Source organism: Arvicola amphibius, chromosome 2, assembly GCF_903992535.2.
Source record: "Arvicola amphibius chromosome 2, mArvAmp1.2, whole genome shotgun sequence".
In the NCBI taxonomy this organism is placed as follows: Eukaryota; Metazoa; Chordata; class Mammalia; order Rodentia; family Cricetidae; genus Arvicola; species Arvicola amphibius.
In genome coordinates, this window is record NC_052048.2 from 145,386,875 (window position 1) to 145,412,029 (window position 25,155).

Below are 25,155 nucleotides of genomic sequence, written 5' to 3' on the forward strand. Positions count from 1 at the left end.
ACTCAACACCAGTGACCTTCCAGGAAGCTTCTGCTTTTGAAGACCTAACTGAGACTGTTGAGGTGTCCAGCTTTGTGAATTGGGCAGCTGTTGGGTTCTCAGCCTCTCTGGCATGCAGATGGCTACTGTTGGACCAATCCAATAAATCCACGTTTATGGTGTGTGTGTGTGTGTGTGTGTGTGTGTGTGTGTGTGTGTGTGTGTATGTGTGTGTGTGTGTGTGTGTGTGTGTGTGTGTGTGTGTGTGTGTGTGTGTTCTCCTGGTCCTGATTGATACAGCAGGGTGGATTTGCCCTCACTGACTATTTAAACTTGCACTTGAGCACAAAACCATAGCAGCTTCCTGGGAAACTTTCCCGACTAAGAATTCAGAGCAGGATGCTGATTTGGGGATGGTAAAGCACTGGTGATTAACATTCGATCTTGTCTGCTAATTTATGAAAACATGAAGGCACAGAAAACCTCTAATTCTACTTCAGAAGACTGGTGTGAAATTCAGCCTGATGTGAGGTCCATCAGCTCCCTCACGCCCTTACTGAGTTCTATACCTGGCTGCAGAAAGGAAAAGGCAGAGTTCTGGGTGTTGGCTCTCTTACTGCACATCCAAAAGAAATGAGGTGGGGGTTCTAGATTTTAATTTAATCCCATCAAAATAGCCATTGCTACTTAAAATATCCAGACAAAGGACCAGTTTCTCCACTAAAAAGAATACTTACTATGCATGTTAACTTAGGAACCAGACAGATGAACAAGCTATAGTGGTGCTGATAGATGTGGTGGAAAACGAGGGGCTGAGCCTCCATCCATTGGCAGCTTGGAGACAAAACTCGTGTCTAATCTTCAAATGATGCCTAAACAGGAGTCAGCTCTCCAGGCTGGCTATAGAAGTCTGCTTGCACTCCAAGTTGGTTTGGCTTCTTTGTTCCTCTATATGTGTCTATGTTGAGTTATTCCTTCTTCCGCGGTTCTGTACAGGTTCATTTTTCCAGCTTACAGGACTCATCTCAATGTGACAGCCACAGGAAGGTTCTCTAGCAGAGGACTCTCCCTAAACTGCCAATCTTTGCCATATAAACAAACGCTTGGAGCCTGGAGAGGTTTTCATTTGGAGATTGGTGAGATAATTTTGCTCACAACATTGTCAGCAGTTGCAAAGAACAGAAACCATGCACTTTCCTGAGAAATGAACAGAACCTGGCCATTAATTATCGCTAATAATTGCTACTGCTTAAAAGTAAACATGTTTCACTTGGCAGATGGTGTTGGTGGTGTAGTGATGTTAGACTTTGTGGGAGGAGGGCGACTAGGCATCTCTCTATAGACCTAAGTGCTGTGTGAGACATGAACACACAACTATTCACCCTGAAAAGGAAACAGCAGAACAAAATATGGATATCTCTAAAACCCAACTTGGTGAACCCATGAATTTATTAGCCTTATTTATAGGAATAGGCAGAGGAATTACCTTCAAGAGTATGGATGACTCAAAGCATCACCAAAAGCTGCCCCCAGCATGAGTGATGATCCATGAAGATGGAATCCTAAATCTCCCTGCATGATTGGCAGCCAACTCAACTAGTCTAAAGAATGTATTTTCTAGGCAATTCTGTTGTTCTGAGTCTCCTTGTAGCTTATATAACCTTGGGGAAGGAGGTGCCTAGTGCATCTGGTCAGTTTTAGGGACATCCTGAAACTTCTGAGCTTATGTTCCCGTCTTAAAGAACCTCCTTCTAGAACTCCTTGCATCGTAATATGTCTGGAAGAAAATTGCTACACAACATTGTCCTCTGAGACCTGATCAGGTCCCAGAGGAATATCAAGGTTATTTGAAGGTCACTGTGTCTTCTATGTAATGAGTCATATAACAAATGGGCAAAGGTTTCCAGTTAGTGCCAAGTATCTCCCTACAGTCTGACTATTCCTCTCTCAAAGGCCCATGTGGCCAGAGAGGAAGATGCTCCATTTTGAACTCATGTCTATGCTTATGATTGGGTCTTCCACCACTGAGCCCATGGTCCTCCTGTGCAAAGACTTCCATCCTGTGTTTGCTCTGTTGGGATCTTTAGAGATTGCCAGGATACACTGATTGTCATCTTAAAGACCAGACTAGATAAAGGTACCAAGGGTTCCCAGAGACAGAAGCTTATAACTGGCCTCCAAATCCTCCCCCAACTTAAGGAGATGATCTCCCACTTAAGGAGATGCTTTCTTGGTAAAACCTAACCAAGAATTACCGAAGAAGACAGCGCACCAATCAGGTTGGTATGTGGTGTGAAAAGAGATCTAGAGGAAGGCTTATTGCTCCTTAAGACATTTTAAAGCATTGTCTCTAGTTAGCTTTAACTGTTAACCTGATACAACCTAGGGAGGTTAACCAAGAAGAGAATCCCCATTGAGGGATTTCCCAGGTCAGACTGGTCTATGGCATGTCTGCGGGGGGGGGGGGGGGTTGTCTTGGTTGCTAATTGATGAAAGTGCCTCTGTGGGTAGCGCTATTCCCTAGGTGTGTGCCTCTGGGGCTATATAAAAAAAATCTGGATATAAATAAGTCTGTGCTTAAGCAAAAAAGACAGCATTCATTCATGGTTTCTGCTATACCTCCTTTGCTGTGAGGAAGCTCTTGCTTGAGTTCTCACCTTGACTTCCCTCAGTGATAGACTGTGACCTGGAATTATAAGCCAAATAAACCCTCAGCTCCCCTGAGCTGCTTTGGTCCATAGCAGCATAAAGCAATACTCACGTTTTCACCTCCCCTGCTCTCTGCAATGACTTGCACACATGTGGCTTCTTCCCATTATCCTCTTTGTCATTTTCCGTTGTCTCCTGTTGTATGGAGGGCCACTTGTTTGTTTCCTGGCCACCCGGACTCCCAAAATAACCACACAGAAACTGTATTAATTAAATCACTGCAAGGCCAATTACTTAAGTGTATTGCTAGCTAGCTCATACATCTAGAATTAACCCATCTCCATAATTTTATATTTTACCACAAGGGTCATGGCCCACCGGCACCGTCTCAGCATGTCTGTCTCTGGCGGTGGCTCCATGGCTTCTCTATGACTCTGCTTTCCTTCTCTCAACATTCAGTTTAGTTTTCCCCACATCTACCTAAGTTATGTCCTATCAACTGGCAAGGCAGTTTCTTTATTCATCAATGGTATTCACAGCATACAGAGAGGAATCCCACATCAGTCTCCTCTCCATCTGGCCTGTTCCTCTTTCCCATGATGGCTTTCCAGATCATCCACTGTTTCCAGGACCAGAATTTAGCAATGAGTTTTCTTCTTCAATCTGTGCCAAAGTTTGCCATACTACTGTCCCCAAGAACATCTTAGTTTGAAAGAGAATATGACAAAAACAAGCAAACCTCAAAGGGCTTGGAGGCCACAGGGGGCTCTGGGGAGCAACCCACGGATGTTCCTAGGTTCTAGCCCTCTGAGAAGACACCCCTCAGAGCTGGTCCTCACAGCACTGCAGACTAGTTCCTATGGTCTAAGCTGACACATAAAATATCTTATGTCCCAAAACACAATGGATCAAGACTACCCACCCCATGGCTCTGTTATCTAAGAACTACTCATGGGAAGATGTGCTCTATTCCCAAGCAGTATGGCAGGCCCCTCTTTTTTTAGTGCTGTGCCTGGCCTCTGCCAGCCATTACAGCAGCCTGCAAAGAGTACCTGGGCATAGTCTCCCTCTCTTTCTAGGTGGCTTGGTTCTAAAGGCCAGCAAGCATAGACTCAATGCTGCCCTGCCTGACCTGGCAGTGACAGTCTTTACAATGAGGCACAGTGTTCCATATGCCCTGAGAATCTTTTCTGTCATCGTCACACTTGTACCCTGATGTTTAGAAATAAATGGGAAATCCATTCCTCCTGTTACTTCGCCCATGAGGAAGATAGCACACACATGTGACCACCTCAGGTCACACGACTCTGTGACATCTGTCACTGCCCAACCCAGCCACAAGACCCCAACCTCCACTCCCCATCTGAGTGGAGACAATCAGATTGCTTTTGATTTGCTTGGCACAATTTTGATAGTTAGAAATGGATTCTGGGTCATGGAGAGCCTCTGGTGATCCGTGTTTGAGATGTAGAGAGTGACAGAATATTGCCAGGGTTCCCACCAAATAAAGGAACAACAGTCTGACCCCAGAGGTTTCTGAGAACTCACCCGCATCTGTGGATGACAGGTGAGGGTGCCAGGGGCACTGTGACTGCCCCATCAGCTTAGATAATAAATGGTTTCTGGCATTTTAAATTAACTGCTCTCCAAACAGCCAGTTGGAAAGACAAGCCTTGACTCTGTCATGGCTGGGGTGAGGATGCTCACACACAGATGGAAATGTCACGCTGCAGCCCCCAAACCTGTACAACGATCCTGTGCCCATCAAAACTTAAAGGCAACTTTAAAGGACTAGGGTCCCGTTTTTCCAGGTACTGCTATCATAGAGTGGGGCATTGGTCCATTTCTTGGCTGAATTTACATAGGCATTCAGGATTCCTGACCCTGTGCTAGACTCGGGTAATGTGTAATGTGCTTGGGGGTATAGCACAGTGTTGAGGTACTCTCCGGTCACTCTGGATGAACCCACATTGACTGTCCAGGATGGGGTCAGTGCCTGAATGAAAAGTCTGCATCTTTGCATCCTCAGCAAGCCACTGGCAAACTGTTCTTTGCCCGGCCTTATGCACTGTGACCTGTAAGGGCCATTCACGAGTGCCCCAAGGCCAGGTCCACAGCTGGGGTTTGTCCTGTAGATAATCCAGGGTGGCTGCCATGTAGTCCTGAGGCTGTTTCAGTTACTCTTTAGAGCCAGGCTGTGGCGACAGTGCAGAGTCACCATAGTGAGAAATCATTAGATGCTGTGGTTTCTGCATCATGCTGGTCCTCAGAGAACACCTCATGGGAGAGGAAAAGCAAAGCCCACTCCAGCCCACCTATCTGGCCTGTGACAGCATGGGAGCACACCAGGACAGTGGGGCAGCCTCGGACTGTGTGGAATACACCTGTAACAGCATGAGAGCACATCAGGACAGTGGGGCAGCCTCGGACTGTGTGGAGCACAACCTGTAGGACAAGGGTCCCACTGTTCATCTTTGTGGGAAGCACCTGGCTTGACCTGCAGCTCTGTTGCCATGGTACCCAAAGCCCTTGGTTTCCATGGTACCACTCCTGGAAGGTAAGCAGAGGATGACTGGTCTCAAATGTGTATTTTTCCCCTTTCTCAAATACTCATATAAAAAAGTATATATATGCCACAAGAGCTGTGGAGGGCTTACAGTCACCAGATACTGAGCTCATATGACCACTGCCCTCCCTCCTCAATGCTAGCCTTGCCTTCTTGTCTGAGAATGAGCCACTGGTGAGATCGAACAGATTAACTTAAGGTTGGGAATGGATTCTTCTAGACATACACACGCACACACACAGATGCCAACACAGGAGCCTGTCCCTCTGGTGTCCGCACCCCCCGAAGACAACAGGTGACGCTGCTGAAGTGTGTGGGGTGAGTGAACAGGAGTTTGAAAGAGAAGCCTCAACATGGAGGAAGAGAGAGCCTGGCGGCATCTTGCCAGATTCCCAGCCTCATTGCACACATCCACCAAACCCAGACTCCTGCTGGACCCTCTAGCTGTCGACGTGAGGTACTGCTGGAGTGAGGGGGGCTGATGCCAAGTCTTGGGGTGTTTCATCTAAAAGAGGTCCCAGATCTATGTGTTCCTGCAGAGTCGGAGGACCCAGTTATTGCTACTGTTGGGAGCTGTCCTTAGCTCTTGTGTTATCAGATGTCCAGTCTCGCTGACCTACAACATCTGTCCATCAGAGCAAAGTTCTTCCCTCTCTTCATTACGTTAGTCTTGACAGCTGGGCATCTACTGAGCAAATGATGCCATCACATGAGTGAGTGAGTCACTTTTGGAGAATCATTTTTCCTTTCTGGGCACTGGGAAGTTTAGGATGCAGGCACCTGCATCTGATGGGTGATGGCTTTGCTAGAAGACGGCATGGTGGAGGACAACCATGCTGACACATGGCAGTGAAGGAAGACAGTAGGGTCTGAAAGCTCACTTTTAGCCCAGTTCTGGTAAGGACACTGATCAACCCAATCCCTGAGAACTGAGACCCCAGGATAAACTCTCTTCTCCAAACACCTTGCTATGTGGGGATTTCCAAATATGAATTTAAGGGACACGTTCACATCATGACAGACTCAGCACCACCTCATTTTTTGCATTTGAAGGAGCACGATTCCCCTTTTGGCACTGTAAACCCAAAGGCCTCTCTGCTGCAGTCCACGCCTGCTGCAGCGGCCTGTGACTCCTCTTTAGTCCTGTGTTGACTGAATCTCTCAGTCTGGAGTTCTATTCTACATGTTCTTCTTGTTCTCAGGAGTGAGATAGAATTTTCTAGAAGGGTTCTGGCCTCATGGAGGCTGTGGCCATTTGGATAAGAATGGTCCCCCATAGGCTCATAAATTTGAGTGCTTGTTCACCAGGGAGTGGCACTATTAGGAGGTATGGCCTTGTTGGAGTGGGTGTGACCTGGTTGAAGGAAGTGTGTCACTGAGGGAGAGCTTTGAGGTTTCAAATGTTCAAGCCAGGCCCAGTGTCTCACTTTCCTGGTGCCTGTGGATTCAGATATAGAACTCTCAACTCCATCAACAGCACCATGTCTGCCTGCACACTGCCAAGCTTCCCACCACGACGATAATGGACTAAACCTCTGAAACTGTAAGCCAACCTTAATTCAATGCTTTCCTTTTTCAGAGCTGCCATGGTCTTGGTATCTCTTCAAAGCAATAAAATACGACTAAGACAGAGACTGGGAGGAGTTCTCTTGCAGATATGGAAAGTCTTGCCCTTTTAACACACAGGGACCACATAGCCTCACCAGCTTTAGGTCACCTTAACATGCCTGAGTCCTGCCATTCTGGGTTTGCTCGGGGAGCTGCCTGCTTCACAGGTCCTATATACTCCTAACCTTGGCCCCAACTGGTCCAGGCCAGCCTTCATAGCACAGTTAGGAGAATGCAATCCATGCCAGATTTTGTGTTGTTGTCCTCAATTTATGTCTTCACATATTAATATACTGTATAGCATGTTGATATACTATAGATTTTAGATTACATTGACCTAGAATCATCTAGGAGTCAAGCCCCTGGCACGACTACTAGAGTTTCTAAAGTGAGAAGCCCCTCCCTAAATGTGGATAGTGCCACTCCACGAGCAGGGATTTGATTATTTAAATGTGGACGTGAGCCGAAGATCCACATTCATCTCTCTCTGCTTCCTGATTGCAGATGCAATGTGACCATCTGCTTCTCCCTCCTGCCAGCATCAACTGCATCCTTGAACTGGGAGCCCAGATAAATGGTCCTTTTTCTGGATTCTTTTGTCAGGTACCTTCTCACACCATAATAATAAAAGTAACTAAACAGCATACAAAATACGGGCTTCCTCATGGCCTCGTCCATCTTTATCACTGTGGTGCACAGATTTTCATAGAACGCGTGCACTGTGCTGGCTGGGAGAGGAGTAAACAGGACTAGTGGGTTGAAAAGGTTCCAAGAAAACCATAGTCCTTGTAGGAGTGGGAAAGCTAGTGGGGTGATAACTCAGAGGGGTTTCACAGGGACCAGTTGGCCCTTAGAAGACCCTGGGGAGCTGGACTCAAGAAGAATAGTCACAGCAGAACAAATGGACGGGTGTAGGTAGTTTCTCGGGAAATATTGATGGGAACCAGAAGCAAACAGGTGTTGTCTTCCCCCTGTGGCCCCAAGTTCCTATCTACGTCCCCATTGGCACGTCCTCAGATCCTTCTGGACAAGGAGAATGTCCTGTAGTGAATGGCCCAGCTCCCTGCTTTCTGTCTTCTCTTCCCAAGCAGATGTTGGTGATGTCCCTCCAGATCCCCTGGGGCCATTCCTTGGGGACAGAGCTGGTCTCAGTGCAGGTGAGAAAGTCCCAGACACTTGCTCAACATGTGCAAAGGGAGCTGGAGATTCTGGGGACCCCATGTGCCAGTCCAATCTACAACAAGGGGTGAACTAAGTGCCCCAAGCTCCCTGCTGCAGGTTAACTTTGACATGCTCCTCTGGGGGCTTTGATTGGACTGATCCTTTGTCCCCCACTCCATGCTCACTCTGCCCACACATTCCCTAGGTCATCACACCGCCTGTCTGCACTTGAGCTCTTCCTTCAGGAATGCTCCACAGGGCACACAATCTAAGCTGCCTTCTGCTGGTGGGTGAACCCCTTTGCCTACAGGTAGACACTGTCTACCGACCAGACAGCAAGGAGCCTGTCTGAGGCTATTCCCCATATTGTCTATGTGGCTTCTGTGTAATACCATAAGCTTGGCAATGTCTCTGAATTCGCTGACTTCCATATCAAATTGACACTTGTGTTAGAGTTACTACTCTAAACCCAGTTTCTTGTCTGCTTTGCTTTCTGCCATTTGTAATGACATGCTAGGTCGAGGTGCCACATGGTAGCCACAGTGCGTCAATGCTACCTGTTGTATGATGCTATTCCCGGGGAGATTTGAGTAAACCTCTTCCCACCCCATATAAGGAAACTAATGACAAACTAAAATAACAATATCACTGAAGTCCAGTTTGGTGAACCAATGAGTTTGTTGGAGTTACCGACAGGAGTGTGGGTGAGGGTTACTTACAGGAGTAGAAATATATCAAGAACTGTGTCACCAAAGGCCCATCCCAGCTTGGATGGTGGCTCACAAGAGCTGGAAACCTGGAGGGAAGTGCACAGCCTACAAGGCATGGCTGGTCTCTCTGACAGCAGCTCAGCTTGTTGGAGAGTCTCTTAGTCGTTTTCCCTGCTTTTACGTGCTTGAGGAAGGCAGGCCATAGTGAATCTGGTCTGTTTCATGGACTTCCTGGAGCTTTTTAGATGTTCTATTTTTGAGTTTTAAGGAGCCTCTTCAAAGGATGGAATATTCCACCCCCTTTAGAACAAGTTTACCTCTAAGATGAATGTTTTTATCTCCCAGGAGATCATTGCTGTGGCGGTTTGAATGGGACCAACCTGCGGAGGCTTGTATGTTTAAATGCTTCGTCCAGAGCCGGTAGAATGATTTGGGAAGAATTAGGAGTGGTTGCAGGAGGTGTGTCACTGCAGGTGGGCTTCGATGAATCAGAAGCCAATGCCATGCCCAGGTTTCCCTGCCCTGCCCCCGCATCCTACTTTTGGATGAGGATATAGGCTCTTGGCTACTGCTCTAGCACCATGTCTGCCCGCCTGCTGCCATGTGCCCTGCTGCGATGGCCATGGACTCACCCTCTGACACTGTAAGACCTCAACAAACTCTTCCTTCTGTAAGGTGGCTTGGTCATGATGTCCTCACAGCACTAGGAGAGCTCTGCAAACTATACAGCACTCGTATGCATAGCCAGCACCCATCATTGTGGTGTGTATCCGCATCATCTCTGGGCAGCCCCGGAGCAGGGGTGCAAGGCTATCCGTGCCTCTCTCTGAGCCCAAGTCACATGATCACGGGCCCTTGGTGGGGGTGTGGGGCAGAACCTTCTAACAGCATCGGGTCCATACATAACAAGGCCTTCCGCTTCCTGATTTGAGCCTGACGCTCCCAAGGAGTGAGAGCCCTCTGTGAGTTTCTAGCCTTTCCTCAGAGATGTTCCAGGTGAGCTGACCTGACAGGTAGGGGCACAGGAAGGGCACTGACAGCCTTTTCCTCGGAGTTGAAAAGATATCAGTTGCACTGAATTTTAGGCCTAGGCAGCACCCCTACTTAACAAGTGTTCATAGGTACCATGGCTGCACCTCTGCCAACTGTGCCAAGTAAACAATGGATGGTTTAACTGGAGAGAAGTCATGATTAAAAAAAAAACAGATGAGACGGACCTACTCAAATAACAGGAGAGGGGAGAGGAGGAGAGCAGAGAGGGGAGGGAAGGAAAGGAGAGGGGAAATGTGGGGAGGGGAGCAAATGGGAAGGAAGGGGATCAGATGGAAGGGGAGGGAAAAAGAAGGAGGGGAATAGAGGAGAGGGGAGGGAAGGGGAGGAGAGGAGAGGGAACCTATCTGGAAGCAACAGGGGCAGCCAGGGGAAAATAGGTTCCAGCTCCACAGAGGTGTTTCCCAGAACCCTGAGCTGCCCAGAAATTCAACTTCCAGTTAGCAAGCAATGTCTCTGCCTGGAATGGCCTCCAGCCTATGAAGCCTAGACTTGCCCACCACACAGCTGAACACTGCCTGCCTCTACAGGAGAACCCAGGCTGCTGGCCCAACTCAACACACATGTCCTTGGAGCCTGTCACTGTGCCTCACTCCACTTCCAGGGCTTGGAAATGACTGTGGTCTTTAAAAATAATACCTCCGTTCCAGAGCGATTTCCAGAAGCTCCGCATTACAGGATTACTATCCTACTGGAATTTTTAAATAGCAACATCAGTTTCCTGCCTGTTTCTCAATGTCACATTCAAATCTCCTTGAAAATCTCAAAATAAGCACCAGTCTGGTGGTTCTCTGAGGTTTAAAGTTCTTGTTTTATATTTTTCTAGTGTTACCACGGTGGGCCTCACATAAAGTAGCAATGTACTCATTTGCTTTGAGATTCAAAACATGTGAAACCGGTGAGCATGGCTGTGGCCAAAGGGGAGTGGAGGAAGAGGGTTTGCATGGTAGCCTTGTTGGTCGGCAGAAGCGAGCAAGGAGCTTGGACACATAAAGAGCTGTGCTAGGTCCCAACACTTGCCTTATGGCCAGGAAAACCAGGGCCCCAGTACTAGATATTAGAGAAGGAGGGCTAGTAGTTAGGTGGGTTGTCTGTTTTTTGTTTTTGTCTTTAAGATGGAGTCTTGATATGTAGCCAAGATGATTTTAAACTTGTGACCCTCCCTCCCACCCCTGCCTCTGCCTGTATGCAGCTGGAATTACAGGCTGTGACGTCATATCTAGTTACATGTGGTGCTGGGAACCCAGGAACACATGCTAGACAACCGTCACCTGAGCTACATCCCAGTCCTGATATTTGCCTTTTATATGAAGTAGAGCCCAAGAAAGTTGGTGACCATTGTGTCTTCAGTTGCCTATTTGTTGGTTTCTTATTAGTGAAACTTGTCCTGAACACTGAAGTCTTCGTGTTAAAACTGATGTCATCACCTGAGAGTTGGAAGATAAGTGGACAATGGTAGCCACCCAGTTTTGCTCAGTATTGTCCTTTTTTTGTCAGTCAGTCACGTGAGTGACTAGAACAAACTGAGGTCAGCCAGGTTCTTCTACTGATGAAGTACTGATCTACAGACAGCCTACGCCCTTCGGTTCTGCAAAGGTCCAGACATTTTGAACATAACCCCTTGTGCCCCCTGCTTTTAAGCATGCATATACTAATCTTCAGTGGGGAAAGGCGCTGCTGGAGAAATTCTGGCATCAGATGCAGAAAAGACAGCGAGGAGGATGCCAGGAGAAACATGGGTGTCCCTGAAACCACGCAGGCTTTGTTTTCTCAAACCTTGGCATTGTCTCAGGGACTCCCTGCAAGGCCTCCCCAGCTCTCAGGCGACACTCTCTACTTCCTGCTGGTTGAGACGCCAGCTCCTAACTGCAAGGTCACTTTTTGAAGTTGAGTTCCATCTCTGCTTTGATGAATGGATATATCTGAATGAACAGAACACCATGTCCCCCACTGAAGATAAAGTGTCTAGATAGCAGTTCAGAGGCTAGAGACCAGGGACCCTACCAACAGAGATGCTCTGTTTCGTCTAATTATGGCTATTTTAATGCAGATCGGTGGTTCAAATCTATAACAACTCTATGAGATAATGCAATTGTGCTTTAAAAAAAATCTTTCCAGCTTTATAAATTGGAGGAATTAATCAAGTTAAAATAGTCTTAAAGTTCTCAGTGGGATTCCATCCAAGTGGTAGACAAGATGCTAGCCTTTCATTTGGCAGAGAAACCAAGCCGTCTCCTTGCTGGACACTGCAGCTGCCAAACACTGCGGCACTCAGGTGACTCACGCCATCATGGTGGCTGTGACCTAAGTCAGCAAAGCAGTCTTCAGCATTCTAACTTCTTCAGCGTTCATTCTTAAAGCTGGATGGATGCAAGATGCAAAGACAGCTGTGTGAACATTTAAACAACCCTGGAAAATAGACGTGACTTTTAGAGACAGTGGATATGACCCAGCAAAGGAATTTTCCCTCAGCAGCGCAATGGAGTTCAAATTTTTTATCAGGCATTCACTGACCATGCATTTCATGGTGTGCATGTATGTGAGTGTATGTGTGAATGACTGTGTATGCATGCACATGTGCATGATCATGAGTTACTTTTTAAGAGCATCTTTTGGTTCTTCCTAATGACCCAGTGTCCTCTTGCCTTGAAGTTTTCAATCTGCTTCTTGTATGTTTCACCATGTAGGTAATTTTGATTTATCATCTTATGAATCATGACTATTGTCCATATTCTTTGCAGAGAAAGGAATCAGATACACACAAAAACTGAAGAGAAAAATTACCCTTAAGTCATGCTATAATATGAAAAAGAATCCTATTAGTACATGTTTAAATATTTTTCAAGTTTTTGAGAATTAGTATTATAGTCACTATTGTGAGTTTTGTTTTTGTTTTTGCCGTGTTCATTGATGTATAAACATCATGGTTTCTTGGACAACACCAGTGGTTATAAACATATATTACCATTTTTCTGTTTATTCTAAATCATCAATTTATTCTATATCATGGAGCTTTCAGGTTGCTTTCAATTTTGGCCATATTATAAGTAATGAAAACACAATTTAAGATGAATTATTGCATACCTTCCTGTAATCCCCTTCCTCTTGCAAGATGATGGTACCCACGGTAGGCTGGACAGAGGTTACCCACATGCTTGAGACTTGGAGAATCCAGGTAAAGGCTCCCATCACAGATATATGTAATGAGTGTGGTCCCTATAGGATCCAGGTGGAAGAAGTCAACAGGAAGAGAGTAAGAGACTGCAGAACGACCAGCCCTAAAGGGAGACATCTTTGTCAGTCCTCGTCCTCTCAAAGCTCAGAGATCACTGCAGAAGAGGTGGGTGGAAAGACTCAGAGACAGTGGCTGACCACGAGGACACAGCGCTCTGTGGTCACGACATGGCCGTTACACATATGAGCTCATAGTAACTGTGACAAGATGCACAAGACCTGGCGGGGGGTGGGCTCAACCTAGACAAAATCCCAACAGGAAGGGAAGTGGCCACACAGTTCCACCTCTAGCTGAGGAGCCATTAGCGGTTAGTGATTGCCGTAGTAGAGACAGTTTTCTCAGGGATGCCAGGCACGAGAGATCCCCTGCGCTTCAGTAGATGGCCCTGATCCCACCCCCATCCTGACAGCACTAGATGGACTCAGTGAGCTTTAAAATGTAGAGCAATGTGAAGCTGGGAAGAGAAAGTGAGGTGGAGAAGTCAGTGTGAGAGAGGAAATGGGGGTAAAGTTTAATCAAAACACATCATATTCATACATGGAATTCTCAAATGATAGCAAAGGAAAAAATCAGGTGATAACTCAAATAACTAACAGCTCCAGCTGCAATTCTGCACAGGGTGTGCTGTCCTTGTTAGGGTTTAGCATGGGCCCTTGGTACCTAGCCTGCAGTAAAGCTGCATGGTGAGCTGCCATCTCTGTGAAGAGGGAACACCCAGCATGTGTAAGCACTCAGGGGGTGACAGAACACAGTCACCATCACCGTTGGGAATTCAGGCAGGGTTCAGCTGGTAGCACCTCAGACCCTGCGTTGCCTTGGGCCACTGCCGGGGCTGAAGCAGCCCATAGCTAGAAACTCCCATGTGGCCCTGCTCCGTGGGCAGTGTTTTGTGAATCTGACTTTCCACATGGGTGGCTCAAGCATCAAGCATCTTCTCCAAACCTATGGGTCAGGGAGCATGCTTTCCAGAAATAAAGATGGAAGTTGCAGATCTGGGAGGCTCAGCCGCAGGAGTTACAAGGCATCGTCACCCAGCGTCATTCTGTTGGTGAAAGCAGGCTGCAGAGCCGACCGAATGCAAGGGGAAGGGGGAGTACGGTGTGCCTGCGCAAGGGTGCTGGAGTACGGTGTGCCTGCGCAAGGGTGCTGGAGTACGGTGTGCCTGCGCAAGGGTGCTGGAGTACGGTGTGCCTACGCAAGGGTGCTGGAGTACGGTGTGCCTGCGCAAGGGTGCTGGAGTACGGTGTGCCTGCGCAAGGGTGCTGGAGTACGGTGTGCCTGCGCAAGGGTGCTGGAGTACGGTGTGCCTACGCAAGGGTGCTGGAGTACGGTGTGCCTGCGCAAGGGTGCTGGAGTACGGTGTGCCTACACAAGGGTGCTGTGTGATTCTTCCTGGCGAGACGTGGACAAATGTCTGTTCATTCCAGATAGGGCACCAACAACAGACCAAAGAATTACTCTACACAACTGGCTTAGTGAACCGAGTTTGTTGTGCCTAGAGGAGTAAGGCTGAGAGTTTACCTGCAAGAACATAGATGGCTCTAAAACAGCCACATCATCCAAAACCCCACCCCAGCATAGTTAATGCCTCACAAAACCTGCATCCCCGGGGCTCCCTGCATTGTTTGCAGGCAGCTGGGCCAGTCTCCAAAAGTCTCCCCTCCCCAAAATAGATGCTGCTTGATTAACTTTGACAAGGGGCTTTGTGAGTCTTGTTTGAGGAATTTCCTGAAACTTGTGAGTTATAACTACTTTCTGGAGCCTGTCCTGGAACTCAATCTGTAGACCAGGATGGCCTCGAACTCACAAGGATCTGCCTGCCATTGCCTCCCAAGTGCTGAGATTAAAGGTGTGTGCCACCACCACTTGGCCAACTTCCTGAATCTTAACTAGCTTCCCTCTGGGAGGAAATGTTCCAATTCTTAGGAAAGGGCTCCACAAGAAGGCAAGGAACACTGTTGGGTCACAGAGAACCAAGAAGACATGTAAGGGGTGAGCAGCCACGGTGTACACAGTGCCCTCAACATTCCGTGGCATGGCGGCACAGTGGCCTGCAATTCAATCTTGACTCATTTGAGATGCTTAAATAAGGAAGTCTCTCTCTGTGTGTGCATGTGTGTATATGTGCATGTGTGTGTGTGTGTGTATGTCAAAGCACATGTGAAGACATCAGATGACAACCTTAGATATAAGTCCTCACCTTCCGTCTTGTTTAAGACAGGGTCTCTTGGTTTTTGTCACTGAGCTCACCAGGATAGCTGGTCCACAAGAGTCCAGGAATTCTCCCATCCCTACCTCCCATCCTGCAGTAGGAACGGTGGGGTTGTGGTACAAGCTGCCAGGTCCAGCTTTACCTGGGCTCTGGGGATTGGGACTCATGTTTGTATGCAAGCCCTTTACCCATTAAGCATCCACCTTATTTTCTTTGCTTCTCTTCCTGCCTCCCCCATCTCTCCTCTCTCATTGTTTCCCTTCTGTTTCTGTGGCTGCACATTGTCCTCTTTGAATTCAGCCTGCTTTTCTCAGCTTGAGATTTTTATTTACAACATAGAACTTGGTACATTTCTACCACTTTCTCTCTAAATATCGAGGGGAAGTTGCATTTTCCCCAGGATACCTGCTTCTGTACGAAATCATTCCTAATTCCTTTGTTCCTTCCCTCTCTGGCTTTGCTAACAGTCTGCTTGAATGACCTGTCAGAGACAGGCAGACATCAAGTCTCCCACACTGTTTTGTTTCTGGCCATGTCTTTGAAATTGCTGACATTAATTTAGCTATTTAAAGACAGTATAATTCCGTGTGTAAAAGGTGATAGCAATTATATAGCTTTGTTATGAATGGGACCCTTTACAATATAAAATTACTGTCTTTGTTCAATTGGTGTTCTGCTTTGATGTCTACTATGGATGACGTGAACTCTGTGGTCTCTCCTGCATGCGTACCCACAATCCCGATTGCAAGTTCTTTTCTACCTTCCATTTTATTTGTTTAGAAGCAACACACATTGGGTTTGAGTTTTTGCCTGATCAAGAAAATGATTTATTGACAGGTAACAATCACTGGGGGCTGCCCTTATTTCCCCATGATCTCCTGTACCCTCTCTTCAGGTAGCCATCCTGAAGACCCCAGATCTGAGTTATAAGCAAGAAATTCTTGCCTACCCCTTGGCTTCTTGGCCCTGAAAACATAAGAGAAGGGTCAGAAATCCCCAGTTATGCTCTTTACCTGCTGCAGAGAATTCAGACAAGGTCTTTCCTGGAGCTGCCAATCTTGTTCTCCCTGAAGAGACAGGTGTGGAGGACTTGCACAAATGTTACACCCATAGTTACTTGGTTCTGCAAAATGTGGCCCCCACAGAGCTGGTGGGAGCTGGTGGTCTTGTTTCTTGTGATCTTTCCCACCACTTCTGTCAGGCAAGGCATCCTGGTCCTTGGCTGCCTTGCCTCAGCTGACAGTCTCATCTATCCAAACTGGATCACAGATTCAGAACATACCCGAGGAAGTTACAATTTTATGGATATTCCTCGAATATACAGCGCTGACATGAAGCTTAGGGAAGCAAATCAGAGACTAAAACCCAAATCCTCAGGCTTTTCCAGGAACTACTTTCCATGTCTCCCCAATGGCCAGTGAGGTTCTGGCCCATTGGCTGCTGCCCACGCTTAGCCACTTTGTACAGCCCCATCTGAAACAAATGACCTCCAAAACCGCCATGAGAAGGGGAGAGAGAGCAGGACCAGCTGTTAAGGAAATTCTCCCTCGCCCATCCCTGCTGTTCCACGAGCTGGTAGTACCCTGGACCCATGACCAGAAGCACATGAACATTAGTGAGCTCCATGCCCCTTCTCACCTCTCTAGTCTGTTCAAATGGTGATGCACACCACACATCAGGTGTTTAGAAAAAGATGACAGTGGAGTCAGGGAAACTAAGACCCTGCCCCTCCCTTCCTTTAAAGTGTCCACTGCCAAATGATTGCTGCGGGTGAATGACACGTGTCCCATGGGCAATGCACAAGCTGGCTGGGGCCCCTGAAGAATGTGGACTGGAGGAGGGGACAGGGAAGAACTACTTCTCCAGCTCATCCCCCAGCCTCACAACTGTGGTGCAGAGCTGCATCCCACTCAGCTGGCAAAGGCAGCTGTCCAGCAAGCTAGGCAAAACTAGCCAGTGGTTCTCATCTCTGATTAGGGCTAACACTCAGCAGTACCAACAGCCCGATGCCCACCTCCTCTTGCCTGCATTTGTTGCCTCTAAGTTCAAAATATACCTTATCTGTGGGTCATGTGTGATCACGTCTAGAATTAGTTCTCTTGATTCTGAAGCCCCAGAGTCAATGCTGCTTGACACAGAGCATCTAAAAAATATCTCCTGATTAAAAGTTATCCCTAGTATTTGGTATTGTGTAACTGTACGTGGTTGCTTTTGTTTGGGTCTGTGGTGCTGAGGATCAAGCCCACTACTTCCTGTGTGCTGGAGGATGCTCTACCACTGAGCTGCACATCAGCTTTTCCTATGCCTCTTTGCCCTGTGTGGGGAAAAATGAATTTTAAACTCCTAGAGGCCACTGTATTATTGATTATGGTTTGTTTGCCTCACTGAGAATTTTAATTTCAGCTATTTTACCTGGGTCCCACTGTAGTACACCATCATAGTCTAAGCCCTGGAAACTCTGGTTAGAGTTAGACCATGGTGCCAGCTAGAACGGCAATGGAAAAGGTGAGCGGAGAAACCATTATCACCTCTGCTGTCAGCCAGGATGGCTGTAGTCAGTGTTGAAAGACACTTGGAAGCTGGGACTGTACTGGCCATGGTGGCACATGACTGTTCTCACAGCACTCAGGAGGCAGAGACGGGATGATCAGGAGTTCAAAGCCTGTGTGGGCTGTGTGAGACCCTGTCTCAAAAGGAGACAAGGAAGACATATAGAAAGTTAGAATGCAGCAGAGAAAGAGACCGGATAGGGAAGGAGAGAGCAGAAAAGCTTCATGGGGAGGACAGATGTGCTGTGTAGTTGGGAGCTTCATGTATTTGGCTATTTTTCCCACTCTTTGCCTTTGGTGGCCCACCACCCAACTCCCAAATAAGTGACTGCCTGATCTTACCTTGGCTTGTTTCTAGGCAGCTTTCCCAACTTAAACTATCCTGTTTCTCTTTAACTATGTTTTGCCTCTGGGATTTTTACCTTTCTTTATTCTGTATATATTTCTTCTTTACTCTGCGGCTGGGTGGTGGCAGATGTATGGCTGCCCCTGGTGTCCTCTTCTTCTCTTCTGACTCCTCCTTGGTCTAGATTTCTCCCTCTAATTATTCTCTCTGACCAACAGCCCCACCTATTTCTCTCTCCTGACTGGCTATTGGCCGTTCAGTTCTCTATTAGACCAGTCGATGTTTTAGACAGGCAAAGTAACACAGCTTCACAGAGTTAAACTACCGCAACTCATATTCCACAATGGCTTAACATCGTTGCACCTCCTAAAGATGGGCGTGCATGTTCTTCACAGGAATCTGAGGCCTTCTGTGACCTGATGTGACCCAGGCTCAGCACAGTGCCTTGGCCATGAGGGTCACTGTGCAGTGGAGTTTTAATGCCATGGTAACTGGTTCATCATCCCCACACAGGTCCTCTTTGCTCTGATACCACTGAAGAAGCAGGAGAAGACCCAAGACTCAAGGTTGCAGGAGCAGAGCTAGTCCAGGTCAGGGCTTCCCTTTTGTGATGGCTATTTTGAAGCACCAACTTTAGAGTCCACATGCCCGCCACCTGCTAAGCAGGAGGAGACTGACTGCCTTGAGTTCCATGAGAACTCTGTATAGCAACCTACCTATGGACACGACTGTCTGCCCACACAGCTATGTGCTTCTCATATGCCGATAATCATCTGTCACCTGTTCGCGTACTAATCTGTGTGTCTATGCGTCTATCTATCTAGTCAATCTGCGAGTCAAGTCTTTCCACTGCCAACAGCAATACCGTGATGGGATACATTATTTCATATTTTGATATCTCTGAAATCAGAAACTGTCTCACAGATAAAGACACCAAATAGTTTGACAGGGTGTCTTCTTTCTCAGTATCACGTAAAAAAGTGAAGCATTTCATGACGACTGCTTCCTCAGACTCAATAGGGAGCATCAGAATAACCTTTATCTGGAACAACACTTTAATTGCAAGACCCAAACCAACTTTCTTAAAATGAAATCCCTGGGGGCGGGGGGGGGGAGGAAGGAAGTCCTGGGTGGAGGTGGATCAATCTTTCTTCCACCTCACTTCTACCCCTTCCATTTCCCTTAGACACAGGCACCTGGACACACACACATGCACAGGTGCACACACTGAGAAGCATCTGGATGTTTGACCCACAATCTATCATGTAACATTGTTAAAAGTCCATTATTCCTTCAATGTTGGGACTATCTTTGCCCAGAACTGGAGCCTGCAGTCCCAGCTGTGGGGATGTTCAGCCCAGGCCCAGCTGTGGAGATGCTTAGCCCAGGTCTAAAGGAGCTGTGCCGAATCAGAGGCTAGGTGATACCGACCCTCTCAGTCCCAGCCTGCAGCTCTCCAACTTAAAGCCCAGTCAGGGGCACACAAAAAGCCCTGAAGAGCAGTGTGAGTCTTCCCAGAGCCCTCACTCAAAGCCCAGCATTCCTGGAGTAAGTGCTGGCTGCCAGCTGTGGACCCGTGCCCAGAACATGGACTCTACACCACTGGGAATGTTTCTTGTTTGTTGGGAACCATCCCACATCTTCTGCAGATAATGGTACGTGGAAATCATTTTGTGAATGGAATTTATTGGTATTACAGCTGCTATGACTTAAACTCATTAACAGTGTCACCCTCCCAGTCAAGAGCTGCATGTCTGCTCATCACAGCACCTTTGCACTGAGCTCAATGCCCTGCAGGTGCAGGTGTTCAATAGCAACATGCCTGGATCATCCTCCCGATATAGACTCAGGAACCTTGAAAGACTCACTTCTAGTCTTATGATGTGTGAGCTATCAATGGTGAATACATGAGGCAATATGGGCAGTGTGGAAGGATGGCACACTCACCAGGCATCTTAGTGACATCTAGACAGCAGTGTCAAGGAGTGCCATTGGGGACTTGGGAAAATCTAAGTTGTTAGTGAATACTCAAAAAAGAAATATAAGTTCTGTTTACTTACTAGGAAACATGAGCTATTATTTTTTTGTCTAGAATGCAGAATTCTAGAAACGAGGGCCAGTTAAGTAATGCTTGCTTTCATTAAGAGGAGGCTGAGGCTTTGGCCAGCATTCCTGAGATGAGGCAATAAGGTCACAGGAGATGCCACTTGGACTGAGGCAGGTACATTTGGTCCTGGCTTGAGCCTACTCTGGAGTTCTCAGCAATTACTGAAGGCAGCGGCTACCTACATTCAAAGCCGTCAAAGTAGCTAAAGGAGTAACTAAAGTAAAGTAACCTATTCTGTCCTCCAGGTTGTAAGACTGCATTCGAAGGATTGAGTCATGCTAGGTGAAATAGACTATTATATCTATTTTCTCAGTCATCCTTGGCCTCTTGGGGCCACCCCCGCCTCAGCATTCTCTTTTAGCAGACACTGTCTGAGAGCCGAACAAAGGAATTTTGATCTAGACCACTCACTCCAAGGTTTCTCCACCACAGAACTGTTTGGTTGCAAGGAAGGGACTGGATTCCCGGCTCAGCCTTCCTCCTGCACCTTGGGAGTTTTTCCATCTCTCCCCATCTCTCAGGAAGATCAGTTGAGACTGTGTTTTCATTTTGACACAATATTCAGAGTTTTGAAATAAAAATGTTTGTCTAAAGTTATCTAGGGTTTTCTGTCTCATGAAAAGACAAATCATGGGGCTCTTTGTCCCAGTCACACGTAACTGTCACAGTGCTTTCAAAGGCAGGGTCTTGCAGGCTCCTGGGCATCCTTGCCTTTAACTCTTTATGAAAAGCAGATCAAGATCTGTGGCCAAGATAAATTCCTCACTGTTCTTTACTCCAGTTGTCTCTGGGAAGAAATGACCAGTCATATTCTCCAGCTGCTTTTTACCAAAACAAATAAAGACTACACATTTGGGCCTGAATCAAGCATAGTGCATGCTGGTGCACCTCTCTGCAGCAGAACCCTAGCTTTGGGCCCAGAAAATCTGCTACCGGCCATCTACTACCTACTGTTTGAAAGCTCCAGAAACTTTATCTTCGTTCAGCCAGCTGTCAACAAAAGACTTCATGTGGGAAAGATGAATGATCCACAAAACTCACACCTGAGCAGTGCAGAACTCTCTGATCAACCATAAGGTACAGGATCTGCTATTCCTTCCATTCTGTGAACCCCAAATTATGTTAAAAAAAATATCTGGACAACAGACATCGCCGGCTAGAAGGATGCTCAGTTTCAGGCTCAGCTTTCCTAATAACCCGTCAATGCAGTGTCACTTTGACATCTGTCAAATGCTGCTGCAGGTTAGGAAGAAGATGGTGGTGGTTATGGTAGTAGTGGTGGTGGTGACAGTGGTGGCAATGATGGTGTTGACTGCACTGGTGATTATGGTGACAATAGTGACAGTCATATGATTGCGTGGTGATAATGGCAGCGATTCAGGCAGTGACGCTCACCCGGTGAGACGGTGGCAATGCTGACTTTGTGGTGGAGATGATGAAATGGCGGTGACACTGGGAGGAGTACTGGTTATATTGGTGGTGGTGGTGGGGATAAAGGTGGTGATGATGTCAAGCAGCGGTGGTGGGGATTATAGTAGGGAAGCTGATGATGTGGTTGTGCTGGTGGGAGTGGTGGTAATGATAACAAATATTGTCTGCCAATAGGAGGTGCAACGTTGGACCCAAGGACGACAGCTTCTGTGTGAAGATCGTACTTCCAGAAGAGATAGTGCCAATGATGCTAATGTCATATGAATCACAGCTGAATATTCAGCCCCAGATCACTGGAATCAATTGTTAAAGTAATGCAAAGGTTGGACTTTCTTATACTTCTTCAGATCTATTTTCTCACCATGCTAAACCTAACTAGAAACCTTAACTAAGCCCTATATCCTAGCACTAACAACAACCCAATCTTAACCAATCTAACCCAAAACCTAACCCAACCCCAACCCTAACCCAACCCTAATAACTGTAACCCTCTAACCCTAACCCATCCCCGTACATACACTGTATACATGTGCACACCCTGTAAAAAATGTGTTGCTTTGTTTTTGTAGTATGTCTTTGAACTGCAGAATATATTTTACTTTTTATTTTTGTGCATGTGTGTATACATATGTGTGCAAAGTCATGTGGAAGCCAGATGTTGATGCTGAATGGCTTCCTCAACTGCTCTCCACTTTAGATTTGAGACAAGGGCTCTCACTAAACCTGGAGCTCACCAACCTGACCAGATTAGCTGGCCAGTCCTGTGATCCTCCTGTCTATCAACATCTGGATTATAGGTAAGAGCCACTGCTCCCAGTTTTTTGCATGGGTTCTAAGGATCCAAGATCCATTCTCATTGCAAAACAAGCACTTTTCTTGCTGAGCTGTCTCCTCAGTTTCTGTGCTTTGGACCTAAAGCATACTTCTATTCAGGCAGGACACGTTCCGAGAGTTCAGTGGCTACCTGTGCCCAGCGGCTTTATACTGGACCGCACAGCTCTGGGGTTTCTCCTCAAAGGATACACACTGTTTGTCCTATACCTGAGTCATGTCTGTGGCCTTAGGATCAAAACCTACATGGGAACAGCCTCTTACATCTTGTACCTGGAGAGCCCCTGCAGAGCTCACAGCTCTGCAGCCTGGAACTGGGCTACTAGGAGTCAAAAGTGTAAGGATTCTCATGTGTTCTCATTTTTCCTTCTGGAATGCTGGTGGCTAACTTCAAAAACGAAGCCTGTATATTCTAACTCATCTGCATAATGTAAAAATAGAAAATGGTCAGCCCTGAACTCACCACCTCCATGCTCTGGTGTTTAAAAGTATTTTGTGACCGCCACTCCAGATTTGAAAGATGCATACAAGCTAGCAAGATCTTCAGTTCTGTAGCTATGAGAACTACATACAAACTGAAAGTTGATTCATCTTATAATTAGGTTTGGCAAACTTCTTTGAATGCAACTAAGATGAACCACAATAGCCCATAGATAAGGGCTTTGGATCTTATTGATTAATTCCATTTTGCTGCCACATTTTCATATGTAAGCCATGACACCCTCAGCTGGTCCCATCCTCTTCACTCTGCTGAAAAAGCAGCCAGAAAGCACTGGGTGTCCATTCTGCTTGAGCCACTGTGAAGAGCACTGAGTGTGTGCATCCTGTGGGCTCCTCTGCTGACTTCACTTCTCTTGTTCTGCATTCACCCCCAGCTCTTCCCATTTTACATTATATAAATTCCATCCGCCTCAAGTCCTTTCTCAAATGAGTCATATTTTAATTCATTAATTGGTTCCATTTTAGTAATGGCCAAAAACTGACATTGCAAATATCAATTAAGCATGCGGAACTATACAATGTCATTCACAAATTTCATTTATGAGATGTGGTTAAGTGACCATTAGTCATGAAGATTAGAACGATAGGTTAATACAACTCACACAATGTGGGAAATGTTTGCAAATCCTATACCAATAAGGAGCCGGTATAAAACTATGTAACAAACTCAATCCAATAACAATAACAACAAAAAACAAAAAAAAACAAATAAACAATTAAAAAAAAGAAAGGGCCTAAAAAGATTCATTTCCAAAGAAGACATACAAATAGCCAACAGATATTTGAAAATGGCATCAGCAATTATTCTGGAAATGCAAATCCAAAACCACAGTAAGATTACATTCCCAGAAGAGTAGTGATTGTCAAAAGGCAAGGGATAAATACCCATGAAAAAGCCTCCGTGTAGGACAGTGGCTCCTAACCTGTGGGTCATGATGCCCTCAAGGGTCAAATATCAGATTTTTACATTACAACTCATAACAGTAGAAAACTTACAGTTACGAAGTAGTGGCAAAGTAACTATTTTATAGTTGGGGTCACTGCAAATGAAGAAATGTATTAAAATGTCCCAGCACTTGGAAGGTTGAGAACCACTATTGTAGGGTTTTGGTGTGAGTGTGAATTGGTACACTCATCACAGAAAATAATGTGAAGCTCTTCACAAAACTACAAGTATAATTTCCGTGGGAGGCAGCAATCCCACCACTAGACATATGTCCAAGGGGAGTTGAAATCAAGGTGTTAAAAAGAGACCTGCTTCCCTAGATTCATGGCAGAAGTACTTTCGGCAGCAAGATACAAAGATAGCCTGTGTCCCTCAGTCAAAGCAGGGATTAAAAAATGTGGCATATGAACAAAATGGAGCAATATTTAGCCTTTAATAAGGAAGGAAATTCTACATTGGCATAGATGAGACTGGAGAAAATAGCATATTTATGCTAGGCAGAGTGGGGGAAATCCTGTTGAGACATGTGAAAGCTAACGACAAGTGGACAGAGCGCCGTGGTAATTGCCCAAGACAGGAGGTGGGGAAACATGATGTGGGATTCCCCTCTGTATGCTGTCAATATGGTATATTACCATTGGTTAATAAAGAAGCTGACTTGGGCCTATTGCAGTGCAGAACAGAGCAGGGCAAGAATTCCAAGCAGAGAGAGAGGAGAAAAGAAGACTGAGTCAGGGAGACGCCATGTGGCTACTGAAAGAGACAGATGCCCGAGAACCTTATGGATGAACCATGAACCTTGTGGTAAAACACAAAATAATAGGAATGGGTTAATTTAGGATGTAAGAGTTGGTTAATCAGAAACCTGAGCTAATAGGCCAAGCAGTGTTTTAATTAATATAGTTTCTGTGTGATTATTTCAGGTCTGGGCCGCGGGGAACCAACAAGCAGCCTCTGCCTGCAGAAACATGAAGGCAGATGTTGGACAAAGGTACAATGATGAGAAGAGTAAATTCTAGAACCCTGGTGTGCAGTGTGGTGACTGCCATTCCAACAGACTAGCTAGCATACTGAATTCTACTGTTTCCTGAAATTTCCTAAGGGAGTCAGTCGTGAGCCACCTCACCCTACGGGAGATGACTGTGTGAGGTGGTAGATGTGGTGACATTTCATAGTGCATATTGTTACAATTACAGTTTAAAAGTGAGATACTGTGCTTGAAATTCTAAATGTAAGATTATGTTAAAATCCTTCAGATGATCTGGTGGGCTAAA